Consider the following 15,960-nt stretch of genomic DNA (forward strand, 5'->3'; position numbering starts at 1 on the left):
AGGCAGGACTTCCCAAAGCAATTCCCAGGGCTTTCGTTGCTCCATCCCCTTGTCCTCCACTTGGGGTATAAACGACAGCACACTCTCCTTCCTTGTTTCATGTGTCCCTCTGCACCATGAGAGGTGTCTTACTCGGCGCCAAATGGGGCATCAAGACAATGAAATCAGGCCCCAAAGACCAGTATGTATAGTTTTCCACCCTCACTCATTCACAGGCTGGAAAGCAGAAAGAACTCGCAGGTGGGCTGGGGAGGCCCATTTCGTGGTTCACCCCCATCACACGCGGTGTCCTCCCCTCCACTGCCTTCTCTCTTGAATAGTCAAGGACAAATGCTCTAATCACCTGGGGCTGTTCCTTCATTCCTGCACTGCAGAAGAGGGCCACAGTGCCCTCAGAGCACTTTTATGGGGCAATAAAACTTTACAACCTGCCAGCTCTAAACCGTTTCCCACATTTCTGAATAGGACGATTTATGACATACAAGACCACTTCGGTTTGCCCTTTGAAAATACCAGCAGATATTAGACCCTTTCAAAAGAGGTCTACTGAGTTACATCGGCTAACAGCTGGCTCACAGAAGCCACACAGAGCCAGAGCTAAACTGGCTGTGCACAGTTAAGTTAGAAAATAAAACAGCCTTTGATTCCCACAACATCACTGAAGCGGCAGTAAACTCTGCCTCTTCCACGTTGCTTTGGTGTCAAGCCCAGCACCAAAATGCATCTCTCTCCCAATTTTTTTGCTTCCCTGCTTCTTTGTTGCCTGAGTTGATGGGGATCGCTATGAGCTTTGTCAGCAAATCCTAGAGAACCAATCTTCTCCTTCAGTCTTCAGAAGGCAAATAATTAAAACCAGGAAAAATCCAGCAACTCCATTGCGGCTCCCCACCAGTACCCAGGATTAACCAGCCAGCTCAGAAGAAGCCTCGTCACACACTCAGGGGGTCCTTACCCGTGTTTCCTAACAGCCATTCCTGTGCATCGGAGTCGGGCCCCAGGCTCCTCGGGTGTGGGGACTCAGCTCTCCGCAGCCCGAAGACAATTGGGCCCATTATAGTCATCAGGCTGCCGAGTTAAAGGGTGGCCCTTACAAAAATATAAACAGCTTGTCAGTGCAAGCCAACGGGGCGGGGCTGCAGAATCAAGGGACAAAGGGAACCAATGATCAGCCTCTTTGGTCTCTGTTAGCTTAAGGTATTGTGTTTCATCCTGAAGTAGGGGAGATGGAACGCGGGGAACACGAATAGGAAGGGCCAGAGTCCTCCCCCGTACAGCCCGGCAGCATGAAAGGGGTCCAAGTGGAAAACTTTAATCACTGTTTCAAGGAGGAGTTTGTATGCCTCACATATAATAATATATATTTTAAAAGCCATAGACGTTTGTGTTACATTAGCCATCTTTGCTCTTCTAGGGTTAATAAATGTAGTATTCGCTGAGATACAAAGGAGTTTTTCAATCAAAGAATGAAGTCCAAGGAAGATGCTTTTATGACGTGCTTCTTTTGTTGACTATAATATCTGATGAGAGGCACTCACTACATCCACAGAGAAAACTCTTGATTTGATTGGTAGGCCCTCAGAACCCAGAGAAATGGGCTTATTTTATTCCCCGAATATAAGTGGCTCATGTTCATTTCTTAAAGGATTCCTTAATCTGATCACACATATGCAAACGAAGCAGAAGTTAGTTATGTATGTTTGGAAGAAGAAGGCCCAACAGCCAGTGGCTTTTTTCTCTCTCCTGAACTTAACTAAATTCTGCTTTTAAAGCTACTATGTCAGCTTAACCTTTCAATAGCCCGTAATCATAATAATAACCAAAAACCAAAAAGTGAATTTTGGCTTTTTTTCTTTCTGTGATTCCTAAATAATCCACTGAGATAAACATAAAGCTAAGAGCTATTTGGTTGACTTGGGGCATTGCATAAATGACAGGCACACAAACTTTGAGAAAATTACAGTCATTACAATTTGGGATAGTCTCATTATTTATACAAGGAAGCACAGTAGCTATCAAAATTAACCAGCAGAGAAAGAGAAAAACATTGAAATATACTCGTTTCCCACAAACTCTATATCAAGCCCTTCTGATTTTGATAAAAATAATCCAAAGACACTGTCTTTTCTAATCTGCTAGTTTAAAAATATTTATGATTCTGCTGCTGATGCTTAATTTGTATTAAAGTAAGATTCCTCTGGTAGCTCTTCCAAATGAGGCTGCTTCTGGCCCTTCTTTTGTAATGATTGCAAAGGAGCTATCACTTCTGCATGTGCATGGCTCTTATTTTAAAGTACAGGTTGCTGCCTCTAAAGCACTAAGATATTGTCATTAAAAAAGCTTCAAGTCATCAAATGCATGAATAATAAAAGAAAAAATAGATAAATTGGACTTCATCAAAATTAAAAACTCTGGTGCATCGAAGAACGTTAGTTATCAAGAAAGTGAAAAAATGACCTACAGAATACAAGAAAATATTTGTAAATCATACATCTGATAAGGGTCTAATGTCCAGAATATATAAAGAACTCATACAACTCAACAACGAAAAGAAAAACAACCCAATTTTAAAATGGGCAAAGGTCTTAAATAGACATTTCTTCAAAAATGATATACAAATGGCCAATAAGTACATAAAAATATGCTCAATATCATCAGTCATTAGAGAAATACAAATCAAAACAAATGAGCTAGCACTTCACAACCACTAGAAAATATATATGTATATTTTCACATATATATGAGGAGAAACTAGAACCCTCGTATGTTGCTAGTAAGAATATAAAATGATTCAGCTGCTGTGAAAAACAGTTCCGTAGTTCATCAAAAAGTCAAACATAGAATTACCATGTGACCCAGCAATTCCGCTCCTGGGTATATATACCCTAAGAATTGAAAACAAGCACTCAAACAAATACGTGTATACTCGTGTTCATAGCAGCATTATTCACAATAGCTGAAAAGTAAAAACAATCTAAATGTCTATCGACAGTTTAATGGATAAACAAATTGTGGATAGACGTACAATGAAATGATATTCACCTGTAAAAATGAAGTACTGATATATATTACAACACGGATGGACCTCAGAAATATTACGCTAAGTGAAAGAAGCCAGACACAAAAGGTCACATGTGATATGATTCCATTTATATGAAATATCTAGAATAGATAAATCTATAGAGACAGAATGCAGGGTGGTGGTTGCCAAGGACTAGGGGGGTGGAGGGTGGGGAGAAACTGCTTAATGGGTGCAGGGCTTTATTTTGGAACTAGATAGAGGCGGTGGTTGTATAATGTCGTGCGTGTACTATATGCCACTGAATTTTTCACTTTTGTGGGGTTTGTTTGTTTGTTTGTTTTAAATAAGCTTCAGTATCTTCTGAGTTCAACAGGAGCCTTCCTTGAAAGGTTATCCCATGAGTTTACTAAAGATTTTTAAAAGATTTATTCAATTCATTAGTTCATGCAATATTTATGCATTGTTCGGCATCAAGCGCCAGATACTGCGGGGGCGACTGGGTGCACCCTGTCCTCGATCAGAGGTGAGCAAGAACAGGACCATCTAATGTGGAAAGGAAGGTGGCAGGCAGGGCGAGAGAATTAATGGCTAGTAAACGGCTGCTACATGCTAGGTCATCTCATGCTTAATCTTGTTTACTATTCAAAATCATTTGGAGTGGTGCTGGTAGGAATTATAATTCCAATGTTATAGATACGGAAACTGAGACTCAGAGAGTTTAATTAACTTCTCAAAGTCACTCAGCCCGCAGGCAGTGAAGCCAGGTTCTTTCTGTTTCACCACGTACTTCCTGAGCAGAGGCACATGAAGAACTGAATCCACTGGGGGAAAGATGTTTCCATATGCAAAAGGAAAAATAAATAAATGACTAAAACTTTTTAGGAAGAATTTTAGACGTCAGAAAGAGCAGTGTCGCTCTCTTTCCAGTGAGACAAGAATATAAACCAGAGAAAAAACAAAACTGTCAAACTTTTACTCAGTCTCATTTTCAGAAAACAACCACAGAACTTTAGAAAATGAGGGATTTTCTAAGTAATCTGACCAGATACCCTCATTTTTTTTAGGTGGGAAATCTGATGCCCTGCAAAATTAAGTGACATGCCCAGAGTTATGCTGAAGATAGTAGAAAAACCAGGAGTAGGACGCTAGTCTCTTAACTCCTAGTCCAGCGTTCTTTCTACAATGTCATGTACACACACAAAAATTAATCTCTCACTGAGTAGATCTCAAATCCTCTAACAGTCCGTAGTGTTAGTAGACATAATTCGTCCTCTCTAAAACTTTTGAGAGTAACGATCTACTGAATGTTGGACATTCTCAGTAAGTTTACTATTTCTTTCATCATATATTTTGTTAAAAAAAACAATACAGAAGAGATTCACAAGTTGTAATCTGGAAAGGACTATATTTGAACTAAGTTCATTTTAACACAGGTAAACCTCTTTGAAAGGTGAGACAGTAAATGAACTGAGAACAAGGAGGAGTAAGAGGCTTTGAAAACATAGAAGACTTTGCCAGGAATTTCATCAAGAAAGCACAATCATGCACAACTGAAACTCTCTGACAAAGCTGTTCCACACATCCCCGAGGCCTCTTTCTTTCCGACCATCCTACTCCTTGGCATTGGCCTATTGCTGTTATTAAAAATAATACACAAAATAATTACAGTTGGAAAGATGACATCACCACTTTCTAAATTTCAAACCATTAGATTATGCAATTCAGAAAATTGCTATATGCCCTTTGAGAATGCTCACCATCCAATTAAAAATTTTACTCTTGATCAGAAACAACCACCTCTTAGTCATCTACCTCTTGGCAACCCGAGGCTTCAATTACCCATGAGCAGAGCTTCACCCAGCCCTTCTAAAGAGCTGAAGTCGCCATTAACTGACTTAGTTCACCATTCCACAGTGTACTTGCTATCAAACCCCTGATTTGCTAACATACGAAACGTTCTACTGAAGGAAAAATATTAAACTGTTTACTGATATTTTTAAAAAAGTGATATACACACAGTATTAGCTTCTCCTGTTAATATGGTTAATGAAATTGGGTGAGGTCACAACAGAGGCCGTTTGGATAGTAAACAAAAGGTAAATGGTTAGACCTCTTAAGTCCTCCTAGTTAACTCTAGAAATTACAATCTTCTAAACCTAAATTATGTATTTGTAAAATCCGTTACTTTCTTTTTTAAGGAAATAAAAGACACACACGGGCAATATGACTTAATAAATAGGAGAAGCTGAAGATTTAACAATCAGTGGCATTGAAGGACTTTGCAGGTAGACAGAATGAAAGCTACACTCTTCCTTGACTTTGAGAAGGCTTTTGACTTTTTTCTGTTTAGTTGTTCCTCAGTGCATCATAAATTATGGATAAAAATCACTCACGCTTAGGTCAGCCCACAACTTGTGACAGAGATGAAAAGTTCTAAACACATTCCATTAAATGTTCATCATCCTCAAATGCATTTATTCTTTGTAGATGAGACAATTTATAACAAATTATGTGGATGTTCCATATTTGTTGTACTACATGATTTCTTTGTACTTCTCTAAGAAAGACAGCAATAGTAGGGCTTCAAGTCAGGTTATATGTGAAGTTGAGCCGTGAAGAAAACTCTGCTAACCACACATCGACATGAATGTACTTTCATTTTCCCGACCATGCTGGTGGATTTTTACCAGCCTTCTCTAGTCTTTTGCTCTGTCCCCATATGACCAATGGCTCACATTTGTAAAATGTTGCCTAAAGTGAGGCTGTAACCATGGAAAAGAGCAGAAAATTAACTTATATAGTGGGCCAAGCCACGGCCATGGGCCCACTTGCCCATCGCCCAGCCCATTGGCTACACCGTGATAAGTGAGCTTCAACACCACAAAGATTTTCAATTAGCTGGTGAAGACCATGAGAGAATTTGCTGAAAACCTAGTTCAGAATTAATCCCCAAACCCATAATAAAAGATCATTCTAGATCCAAGAGTAATGAAATTTTTTCACCAATAACCCAAATGATAGAAGAAAATGTACCATTAATTTTGAGTAAGCCACGAGCTGAGCTAACCCTTTGGAAGTGGGAGCAGAACTTAATAATAATAGTAATAATATATATACTGAATCTGCTACATGCCAGGCACTGTTCTAAGAGCGTTTAAATGCATTAACTCACTTAATCCTCCCAACCGACCTTGGGCTGTAGGAACTCGCACTCATTTTATAGATGAGGAAACTGAAGCTTAGAGAATTTTATGACCATCTAGGTAATCGTGGTCAACTACCAAGAGAACAAAATTCCAATAAGATTAGTTCAGAGAAAGTAAAAACAAACAGCAGAAATAAGATATGAAGGTAGAACTAACTCTGGATAGTAAGGAATAAAAATACCCAGGGGCCTTGCATCAGTTATGCTGGAACATAGAAGCGTAATTAGAAATTACAAACTTATTGTAAGAGAAATTTATTCTCTCACAGTTCTGGAGCCCAGAGGTCCCAAATCAAGGTGTTGGCAGGGTTGGTTCCTCCTGGAGGTTTCCCCTTTGTCACTTGGTTTAAGGCGAGGAGGAAGCACCCCTTCCTCTGCGATGGTTTGGGGTGGGAGAGGAAAGCGCGTACTCTGACCATTTCTCTAAAGTCCCAAGAAAGTCTGAAGGTGCGTGATGGCATTAATGTCACAGAACAGTTCCTGACTACCCCCTTAGTAAGTCCTTCATACTGGACCCATTGTGCTTTGGGCCCTGGGTGTAGACGGCATCTACTAATTTTTTCTTGACTTCTGGAGCCTCTGTTTACACTGATGCCGAAAGCATTCTCATTACATAGGCGTAATTTGTGACTGTAGATATCTAGAAATAAATTCTGATACTTCTATAAAGCTATTTCTTAAACATTATGAAATTAAAACTTGTCATATTTATGACATGGTGATAGATCCTTAATCAGAGGTTTCATCATACAGAATTTTCTCTTTAGAAATAGCACGTTTTACAAGCACGCTTTGAATTTTTAATACTGGATATATTTTTTTTTACAGAACATAAAAACAGCCTTTACTGTTTTGTGGTGAGGGGATTTTATGAGAATCTATTGCTTTTTTTTGGAAAGTTCCAATAAATATAATATTCATTCTATTTGGGCAACTCTCACAATTGCACTCTATTTAGGCCAGTTCCCCCATGTAGGCAAAGCTTGTTTTTTCTCATTCTTTCCCTTCTGGTTATGCTTTAAGGTTGGGAAGAGCAGACTCTTTGTGATATGAAGAGAGACATGAGCAGACAGGGTGTGGTTCTGATTCAGTCAGAGGCCTTGGAAGAAGGGCCCAGACGTGGGAGAGCTCTGCTACTGCTTTCAGGGACTTGGCAGCTGAGACAATACTTGAAAAGCGGCCCTCAGTCCCAGCTGGCTGGCATCTTAGGTTCTGTGTAATTCTAGGAGAAGATTCTGCTCAGGGCTGTCCCTTGAGTCCCAACAAGAATTCTTAACGACAAAGCATGAAAGCAGGGCCCTTCCAGCTCCTTTTACAGGTTTTATGAGGACGAAACGGTTCAAATTTTTAAAGTTTCGGCTGAGGTTTAAGCACCGTCTCTTAGAAAGTCTCTTTTAGACCTTCCATATTTCTCCTGCTTTTTTTCAAAGCATGAGCTACTGAAGACATTGACATCCCATCTTCAATCTCCAGTTTGGTCAGCCTCGCTGAATCGCAGCTCGCTAGAGCCAATGTAACTCAAGCGGTCCTTATGTCATAGCTAAGTAAACTGCGATCTAAGGAGCTGGAGCGACCTAGTTCCCACCACTCAGAGCAGACTCTCCCTCAGGCTGTCGCGGGGTTCCTCAGCCTCGGTACTGTTGATATTTTGGGCCGGATAATTTTTTTGTGGGGCGGTGCACTGGAGAATGTTTATCAGTATCCCTGGCTTCTACTAGATGCCAGAAGCACCTCTTCTCGCTCCTCCACTGTGACAGCCAAAAATGTCTCCAGACCTCGCCAAATGTCCCGTGATTTTTCCCACAGGGACAAAGTCCGCTTTGGTTGAGAACCACTGGTCTATCGATGTCCTCAGCCCCGGCCCACAGAAGGCTAAGCAGCAGAGGAGAGAGAGGCTCTGCCCCTGCACAGGCAGGAATGGCCCCGGAGCAAGTGGGGTCTGTGGCAGCGTCACGCGGTGCAGCTCGGTCTTGGGGGTCAGACACCCAAAGCTGCCCTTGTCATCCATCTATTCATTCATTCATTCATTCATTCATCAGATCTTTATTATGTTTCAGGTGCTATCCTGGATGTTGCAGATATAGCAGTGAACAAGTTCTCGGGAGAAACTGAACAATAAACTAATAAGATCATAGGCTGGGACAACAGCTCTGAAGGAATGACCAGGGTGATGTGATGGAGGGTTCCAGGGGACAGGAAGGGCACTGTGACGAGGTGGGGAGACGGCACACCAGGCAGAAGAAGGGACAGCCCTGAGGTAGGGAAGCGCTTTTTGAGAATGAGGAACAAAAGGAGGCCAGTAACGATTCTTATAATTTAACTAAAGAATTAAATTATTCTGAAACACCTAATAGATTTCGGGAGAAATCCACAAAGTCATAAAACGAACCATTCTATATATTGCATACATCCCAAATACTGAAAATGAGCTGTAGTTCCAGAACACCAACGCTGAGTGGGCGCCTGCTGCGTGCCAGGCACTGTGCTCACTGCTGTTCTTTTCACGTATCAGGTCACTTAACCCTAATAACAGTCCTCCGGGGTACATCGTATTTATATTAGAGAACACTGAGTCGCAGACGCACACTGGCCAAGGCCGCGCAGCTGAGGCTCCGCAGAGTGGGTCTTAAGCGCGTGCACTCGGGCTCCAGGGCTGCGCTCAGCCACGGCCACCTCCCCATGTGTTCCCTCCGAGGCCCAGACTGTGGGTGGTTACATCGAGGAGCCTGTCTCGGGCTCCAGTCTCTTCACTACTTCCAAGTTCTACGATCTCTAAAAACACCCAGTGTCTGCAGATCAGTGGCATCTGCTGCATCTCAGGGGGGTCCGGCTCCTCAGCAGCCCGGCCTCTCTGGCTTCACTTCCGATTCCGGACCAAAGGACTTCCTCCCCACCTCCTCCTGTCACTCGTTGTCTCTCTGAGGGCTTAGTTTCCTCACCTTGTCAAATGGGCCGCTGTGAGCCCTCAGTGGACCGAGGTGGGTAGGAAGCCTCGTTGAGTCCTTCTCTTGAATCCTTTTCGCAGACACAGAAAGTGTCAGAGATGAGCAAAAGCAAAACTGTTGTTCATTAGGATTCAGTCTGCTACTTAGGCTTCAGGTGCACCATCTTCTAGAGCACACCCATTTCTAAAAGGAAAGTGCTCCATCGCCAGGCCCTCGGAATAGGAAGTAGATGCCAGACGACCATCGGAGAATGGAGACCCCTGTCTTCTGACCCCTGTGCAGCACCCTCCCCAGCACAGAGGGCCCAGTGTCATCTGGGGAGAGTCAGGGAGTCATGAGCTGGGCCAAGAAAGAGGGAAGAAGCCAACAGGCATCTGACCATGTCAAGGGAGCAAGAAGGGACAGCCCCGAGGTAGGGAAGCCACTCCCCACTTCTGCATCCTGGCCCTGTACTCCATACATCTCCCCAGTGGAGAGGGGAAGGTTGGAAGCCAGGCCTGTGTTTAGTCTGGGTGGTGGCAACTGCAGGGCTACCATCCTCACATTCTGGAATGTCTTTGTCTGGAGTAAGTCTGGTGTGTCCACTGGGGCCAAGGGCAGCAAGCTCTCATTCTGCTCAGAATCTGACCATCACATGGTCCCTGCTTTGTGTGTTGGAACTGCTCCCCTAGCCTAACAGTTGTGATCAGAGCACATAGAGTCTTTAAAACTCTTTTCCCTCGACTGCCTTTCGTAGGCTTTCTAGAGAGGCAGTACTGCTTAGTGGTTAATGCTAACTGCCTGGACAGGATCCCACCAATTCTGTGAGACCTCAGCAATTCACCAAATCTCTATGGGCCTCAATTTCCTCATCTGTAAAATTGATTTAATAGTGGTATGCACCTCACAGACTTGCTATGAAAATACAACTACAACTTAGAACAACAGTGCAAGTTTCATTATGTAAGAGTGAGCTCTTACTACCATTATGATTGTAACTATAAATGCTCATTCTCCTGAGGTCCTCTTGCTTAGCCCTTGTCACTTTTTACACCCCCAGAGGGCTCTATGTGACACTTGAGACAAGTGTATAAGCACATCTCTTTGAGGATAGGGCATCCCCAGCACTCAGGACAATATCTGGCACAGTGGGCACTTGCTATATATTTACTGAATAAATGAATGAATGAATGAATGAACTGCTCTGTGGGATGCTTAAAGGAGCTAGCAGGAATGGTTAGTTAGTATTTTTCCCAAGAGACTTTAAAAAAATTTTTTGAAAATATTTTTGGGCAAGATTGCAATACCAAAACTTGCCTTTCAAAGGCTGCGTGCTCTGACAGCTAAGACCCAGGAGCTCTTGTCTCTGCTTCTGGCCACATTCCAATTAGCTGCATGACCCGAGGCTGTCTAAAGCCTCGTTTTTCTCATAAGAATAATGATACTCACATCCTAGAGGTATGATAAAAATTAATGAGATGGTATGTGAAATATACCATGAGCTTTACTAAAGAAAACCTTACACTATATCAAGCAAAATAATTTAAAATGTACCAAAAAGCATCGAGCTAATGGGGTTGTTAATTTTCTGAAGACAAAATATTCTTCTTGTTTAGTTTGCTTCACAGAGGCGAGGTTACAGTGTTATCAGTTAGCCCTCTGAAGAGAAAGCAAGGCCATTTTATTCACTGCAGGTTTCAAATGGAATGTGAAAAGATCTGTACTCATCTCCTCACCAGCTTAAATAAAACTCGATTTGGTATTCGGAGAATTTGATGTGGTTCAGAAAAGAATTCCAGGGCTGTGATGTTTATCCAGTTAACCATTATAGACCTGGCAACAAAAGTCTTACAGTTAAAGGTCGTCCTTGTAAACAGGCAAACTAAACACAGAGCAGCCGGCCATCTGCATTCAGGTCTCTGGCGTGAGTGCTGCAGGGCTGCGGATGTCCTGAGTCTCACACCTGACAGCCACTGGCGTCCAGGTCTGCTGTGATACTGCTACAAAGAAGGTGTCGATTTTCTAAACATTCCTTAAAAAACACTCAGTTATCATATCTCAGATAACCATTTTAAGGGAAGTATTTCTTTAAACAAAAAAAAACGAAAGAAAGAAAAGGAAAGAAAAATAAAAAAACAAAAATCCAAATTAAATAGAAGTATTATTTGCATATCTAGTTTATTGCCTTCTACTTTTTACTCTCCAGAGTCCACAAATCTGACATTGTCCTGCAGTCAGGCTCAGTTCTAGGCCCCTGAACATAGCAGCTTCCCTCGATGCCTTTTCCTAGATCTACCATACAGTCCTCTTCTCCCATTATTCCCAGTCCTGCTTCCCAGAGTCCACCCACCCCAGTCACAGGGAGGCCATCATCACTGCGGTGAGAAATTCTCACCTATGCAGCAGTCAAGAGTGAGTCATTCTCTACTGGGCATATAATTTCCAATAATTGCCTGATGGAATCAATACACTGGGGAAAAATTGCACAGTACTTGACAAAGAGGAGGGAACATGGATCAGTTAAGCCTCTTGAATATAACCAGCCATTAAAGAGTTGTTGGAGGTTTGTTCATATATAGTTGAATGCTTTTGATAAAGGTGACTTAAGAGATACGATTTGTTCTTCCTTGAGAGTTTATTCTCATCTTATCTGTCTTTATGGCAAAAACCAAGCAGCTGTATCTCTTGCTCTGGACACACGGTGGGCACACAGCTGGCATTCAATCCACGTTTGTATGCTGAAGAAACAATTATGATCTCACCCAGAATCTGATCAATAGACACCGTTCCAGAAGATATCAGAGTGAGAACCTCCAGAAAATTGGGCATCGTCAACTCCCTCCAAGAAGTGCTTACAGAGTCACTTAAAAATCATTGTCATGGACAAATGCCTTGGCTGTTTCAAAAAAAAAAGCCAATGTCATTAAATAAAGGGGAGGGAGTGAAATTATACGAGAAAAAAAATGCAAGAGACATGCCAGATGCAATGTGCACATAATTTCCATTCTGATTCCACAGACTAAGTGTATATATATATATATATATATATGCATATATATATGTCTATATATATATGCTTTTGAGACAATCTATTTGAATGTGGACTAGGTATTAGATGATATTAAAAAATTATTGTTAATGTTGTTAGGTATGATAATTGTGTGGTGGTTATGTTTTTTTTAAGTCCTTATCTGTTACCCATATGAAGTATTTAAAGGTAAAATGACATAGCTAGGATTTTCTTTCAAATATGACAGGAAAAAACAAAACAGCAAACAAGTGGGCAAAATGTTGATAATTATTAACACTGGGTTTGGGTTTGTGGAGGTTTGTTATGCTATTCTTTCTACTTTTGTGTAACTTTGAAATCTTCCCAAAGAAAAATATTTTAAAAGTTACTGAAATCACAATCTCCAACCCTTGAACTAGAACCTACCATCTTTTTTCCATTAGTGAATTCAGTGCATATTTGTTGACACTCCACTACGTTGACATCATTGTGGTAGGAGATGTGAGGGATCCAGAGCTCATAAGACATGATCATATAGCAATATGTCTAGGATAAATGTCTGTGGTGGTTTATATTCGGTCACTTGGGCATGGAAAACCCTGACCCTTCCCAGATAGATACTGGATATGCTAATCTGCAGCCTGATGGCCTCGGTTCTAAAGCTGGCTACATACTTTATTAACCAGACGATCCTGGGCAAGGCGCTAACCCTTTCTAAGCCTCTAGGTTCTCATTCGTAAAAAGCAGCTCATGGTAGTACTTCCTTCGTGGGCTGGCTATGTGTATTATGTAAGATGATAACAGGCTCAGCCTAGTACCTTGACAGGCTATTGAGAAGGAGCCAATAATAATAGCTAACATTATTTTCTGGTTATGAGCAGCCCACCAGTGGCCCTTTATGTGATTAGAAAGAGGTGGTCCTTCCTCTGGGCTGGCTTAGCTCTGAGCAAGGGTGAAGGGCTCGATGAATGGAGGGACAGCTGGATTCACCTCATACCGGGCTCCCTTGTATAGGGCCCCAGCTGTACATTATGCATAGGGCCTCCAAATAGGTTTCCCAGGTCCACCTTGATTCCTATCAAATTTCCCAAAAGCTCTCCAGAGCTTGCATGATTTAGCATGTGAGTGAATGTGTTCAGGTCTCGAAAAGCAGATGCTTGTTGCTAACCAACCTGTTTGAGGATTGCTGTGGCAGAGTTGCAGGGTTTTTTAAAAAAACAACTAGTCAGTGGATGATTTGCAACCAACTCCCCCCAACACAACTCGCCTCATGCCCAGTCTGTTCCTCCACCAGGCTGGGGTCCGGTTAAACCTGTCATTCCTGGTGCTCAAGGAATACCAGGTGATCCTGTTGATTGATTTTAAAATTGTATTGCTATTCCTCTACTTAACATCCCAATAAATACATGGTAAGTTGAAAATATCACAAATCAAAAATGCATTTAACACACCTAAACTACTGAACATCATGGCTTAGCCTGACCCACCTTACACGTGCTGAGAACACAAAATCCAACACAGTGCACTGCAGAGCATCGACTGACTGGGAGCCACGCTCACTGCCGCTGCCCAGCCTCACAAGAGAGCAGCGTACCACATATCAGCCCAGAAAAAGATCAAAATTCAAAATTCAAAGTATGGTTTCTACTGAATGGTATGGCTTTCGCACCATCGTGAAGTCAAAAAATTCTAAATCAAACCACTATAACTTGGAGACTGTATTTGCATTTCTCCTAAATGGTAGTAAAAGGGATGGTGACTAACGTATTCATGTTTCACTTGAAGTGAAAGTTACTTTATCACCAAACCTGATTACACTTTGCCTTCTCTTCCTCCTTGCCTTCCTTCTCTTACTTCTCCAGCCTCCCTGCCCCCCCGCTCTCCTCCTCCCTCTTTAATTAAAAAGCTAACACTGTTAGCCCCAACAATCAGGCCATTCACTTCAGCATGCATTCATTTCGCTATGCAGAGGACTGAAATGTACCATGCACATCCCAGCTGCAGGTGCCATTAATGCTTCCATGGCCAGTCAGTCACACAAGTGCACATCTGTTTCATAGATGCAGATGAAGCTGGTATGTGCCTGATCGTGTAGTGCCATTGTGGAGAGATCACATGCCTCGCTCATGCAAAGTAGTATGCTGTAGAAGGAAATGTACGTGGTTCACATGTGCACCATATTTAGGCATGGAGACATGCCACACATAGACATTCAGAAATCAAAAATTCAAATCCATTCCAATTACAGACCGTCTGGAAGCCTGGAGAGATAATTCACAAAGTTGGTGCTTTTGTCAATGTTACAGCAAAGGATCACAGGGAGCCTTCATCAATACTAAAAATCCTTACAAATGTTATGGTTTAGGATTATCTTCTTGAGTAAAACATCGTATAACTACATATAGACTCATATATGCACATCCTGTAACTACATATATACCCTACACACACATAAATTAGTATATATTTCTAAAACTTGAATCACACCAAAAAAAAAAAAGACAAGTAAAAACAGCTACTTCAAATAGTCAAGTAAAATTAACCCAAAAATTATATACTAAGGTAGAGTGTAATAAGCAGGGTATATTGCACAGTTTTTCTTTGAATAATCCAATTGCTAAGACTCTTGCTTCTCAGATAACAAGTGTAAAGATAATTGAAGAAAGCAAACATGATATGCTAAATCTATACATTAAAGCATGGTGTGTGAGTCCACATTTTCTAAGGCATGACAGTTATAGTGATATACATTTCTTTCAAGAATCTGCCTGAAATATTGGGCCCACTGTGTCGTGAATAGCAACTCTCTGCTCTTCAATATAGATTGACTTCTTGAAGATAACAAATTGCCTCCACTACTACAGAATTATATTAAACAAAAATTTTGTCTGAATTTTGAATAGGTACTAGATTAGAACTGAAAAAAATCAACACATTGAGAATGTCTTTTAAAGACTATTTAATAATGCAATTAAATCAACTGCTATTTATTACTGTACTTTACAATTTAAGAAACATTTTATATCTTTAAGCCTATTCAACTGGTTCCATTTGAGAAAATGGAGAGTTAACATTTTGGGTTATTTCAAAGAAAATCTCTATCGTTTTAATCTCGATCAATCATGATTATCCAATTTGTGTATTATTAAGGTCATTTTCTTCTAACTCTGTGCTTTCCGCTGCTTGCCTTCAGTCACTTTGTAGCTATATACAATTTTTTTCTAGTTTCAAAAGCAATGAATGCTCTTGCAGCAAATCAATTATCATCTATTATCCTACCACACAGAATGATTACTTAACAATTTAGCATCATCCCAGATGGTTTTCTAGACAAACATATAACAGTGCTTATGAAAACAAAGCAATGCACAGTAATTTATAACTTCTTTTACCTTCCTACCAACGACATATCATGGATAATTTTCCTTATGAAAGTATTTAGTGCTATAAGCCCATTCTTCGGTGTACAGTTGTATAGTATGCTGTTTTATGGATGTAGCATAGTTTATTTAACCCATTCCCTAATGTGGGTAAGTTAATATTATAAACAAATGCAAAAAAAAAAAAATAATATCCTTGTATATACACCTTTGCAAAGCTAGCTATATTTTTCCTGTTTTTATTTTATTTTTTTAATTACCATAGATAAATCAAGAATTAAAAAAATTAGCAAATGAGACTTGGAAAGTACATGTTTTCCTATTTTATATTTTTCAAACATATTTTGTTATTTTGTATGCTTCTGAGCCAGAAAACCTACAGGAGAGAAATTCGAGGTGGAGAGATTTAGGACCACTTTCAA

At 40.9% G+C, this 15,960-nt stretch overlaps 1 protein-coding gene across 3 annotated transcripts in view; it reads right to left on the reverse strand.

The window, feature by feature from the left end:
* Nucleotides 1–15,960, reverse strand: part of TRIM2 (tripartite motif containing 2) — a 127,486-nt gene that overhangs the window by 95,896 nt on the left and 15,630 nt on the right. The window contains exon 1 of one of the 3 annotated variants that reach the window (XM_039875931.1): nucleotides 953–1,068. The exons of the other annotated variants lie outside the window; for them this stretch is intronic. The gene's annotated coding sequence lies outside the window, so the exon portion shown is untranslated. Of the gene's footprint in view, nucleotides 1–952; nucleotides 1,069–15,960 lie in introns of those variants that run through there. 3 annotated transcript variants of the gene reach the window in all.

The sequence above is a fragment of the Pteropus medius genome, unplaced genomic scaffold (genome assembly GCF_902729225.1).
Source record: "Pteropus medius unplaced genomic scaffold, Ma_sr-lr_union100, whole genome shotgun sequence".
Lineage (NCBI taxonomy): Eukaryota > Metazoa > Chordata > Mammalia > Chiroptera > Pteropodidae > Pteropus > Pteropus medius.